We start from the raw sequence: 2,617 nt of genomic DNA, 5'->3' as shown, positions 1-2,617 counted from the left end.
ACTTAGTCGCAACTTTTCTGCCCAGCAGACAGAGCTCCATACTTTCCCAGCACCTCCTTTAAATGGTCTACTTAGTCATTTGCCCATGAACTTGAAGAAAAACAAAACTTAACTCTTTATGGATACTGCTAGTTGCCTCTGTCTCTCTTCTCATTGTCCCTACACTTAACTCTTTGTTCCTGCCTCATGTGACCCAGGAATGGAACACTTTACTCCCAACTTCTGACATCATCCCTACTCAGGATCTGTAAGTAATAATCCTTTGGATTTTTATGGTAGTGCATTGGGTTTGCACCTTCCACTTGAAGAACCAGGCGCTACCCCAGCTTGGTATTTCCTAGGATGCTGAAGAGAGACATAAGAGTGGGCCCCCTGAACTAGAGTTAGGCAGGCACAGGCTGGACACAGCTCTGGTGAGGGACAAAAGTGCATCAACCAGTATAACAAGTTTCCTGTGTGAAAGTGCCTTGATCACAAATTGGACAACTAGGCATTAGGTTATCTATCACAAAAGGCACACTGTAAACCCACTTCTCCAGCTTCTCATCATTTCTCACTAAGGAAAGACTGCTAGATAATCTGTTAATGGAATCCTATTTTAGTTGAGAGCTCTCAAGATAGTAATTGATAAACTAAATGTTCCTAAAAGAAGAAGAACATGGCCTACAATAATAGACTAATGTAGAATTTTTTCCAGTGGTCTTGAAAACAGTTTTACCACCTTACATGATGTATTTACCATCTTTTCCTTGCCTCTTCAATAGTGGTTAAGTTTGTGTTTCATTCTCTTCCTGTTCTGACTTTTTTTTTCACTTCAGGAGTTGTTATAAAATTTTGATCATTTCTTTGATTATAAAATGACTTTATCTAGAAATCAGTGATTATATGATTATAGTAACTTGATAAGAAAAAGTGAGCTAATAATATGTGTCAGGAGACTTGGCTGTAATTGACAGAAACCCAATTCAAACAGATATACTGGTATTAACTGGTATTAGAAATCATGTGTGGAATGACTCAGCATTTTTTTTAAGGCTTTTGCTTTAAGGAGCATGTGCTCATTGGAGAGAGAGAGAGAAAAAAAATGAGAAATCCTCCCCAGGAGAGATGGATACATTGCAATCCCTTCTCCTCCTCCATTCTCCTCCTGGGATCTTGGGCATGCATGCACATACACCTGCTGTGATTTTTAAGCTATGGGGTCTGGGAATTAAACTGCAGTAGGACATATGGGAGTCCAACGAGGTAACCACTATGCCATCTGCTGGCCTTGCTGACTCAGCATTCTTAAGGTGACTATTCCCACTACATTAATCTATAGATACAATATAATCTCTATCAAAATCCCAGTGAGCTTGTTTCATAGATAGTGTACATATATGAATGCATGTACATACATGTTTATATATATACATATACACAAAATAAACTTAGATTATTAATTCATACCATTAAAAATCAATTTAACTGTATTGTAGACCTAAATATAAGACCTAAGCTATAAAATTTTTAGAAGAAAACAAGAGAAAATCTTGGTAACTTTTATTAGGCAACGATTTCTTGGATGACAGAAAAAGCATAATCCATGAAAGAAAACAAGTGGTGTTTATCAAAATAATAGTTTGGTTTTCAAATGACACTATTAAGTTAATGGAAAAACAAACTACAGACTTAAAAATAAATTTGCAAATTAAACATTTAATAAAGGATTTGTGTCCAAGATATGTAATACAATCTTACTACAATTCTGTAGAAGACAAATAACCCAATTAAAATATGGGCAAAATATTTGAATAGACAATTCACAAAATAGATATATGAATGGGCAATAAGCACAGAAATGAAGATCAGCATCATTAGTCACTAGGGAAATGCCAATTAAAACTGCAATGAAATACAACTACACAGGCACCCAGTAGAGTGTCTATTAAAAAAAAAGTTTGATAATACTGAGAATCATGCAGGATATAATTGAAAAATTACTTTGGAACAGTTTATATCTGAAAAATTTAAACATCAAGGCCAGCCAATGGCATGGTGATTAAGATAACTGGCTCCTATGTAGCTGACAGCACTTCAAATGCCAGAATCAGTGACCTGAAAAATACTTCGAGTACATGTGCGTGCACGCCCAAGGTCCTGAAAAGAGAATGAAGGAGAAGAGTTGTGGCTTGACCATACCACTTGGGGGATGCTTCCTTACCCCTGCTCTCCCATCTCTCTCTTTCTGGAAAATGCACACGCTTTATAGAAAAGTAAGATAAATAAATACATAAATAAATAAATGTCAACATATCATGTAACCCAGCAATTCTACTCTATGGTCTACCTAAGATAAATAAGATAATCACTAAGATACACAAAGATTTGTAGGGCATTCTTTACTGTGATATTGCTCATAAAACAAAAATCTGGAAACAATCCAGGCATTTATCACCTGGTGAATGGATAAATGCAATGTGGTATATTCATATATTGAACTACCATCAAGCAATTGAAATGATAATCCTCAAAAATATGCTTGAGTGAAAGAAGACAGACTTGAAAAATACCATTGTATGACTATATTTATGTAAAATTTCCAGAAAAAAAAAATGAATCTTAAGAAGCAGACCAG

This window comes from Tupaia chinensis, unplaced genomic scaffold (assembly GCF_000334495.1).
Source record: "Tupaia chinensis unplaced genomic scaffold, TupChi_1.0 Scaffold144848_1, whole genome shotgun sequence".
NCBI classification, from domain to species: Eukaryota; Metazoa; Chordata; class Mammalia; order Scandentia; family Tupaiidae; genus Tupaia; species Tupaia belangeri.
Note: the sequence above shows the minus strand (reverse complement) of the source record.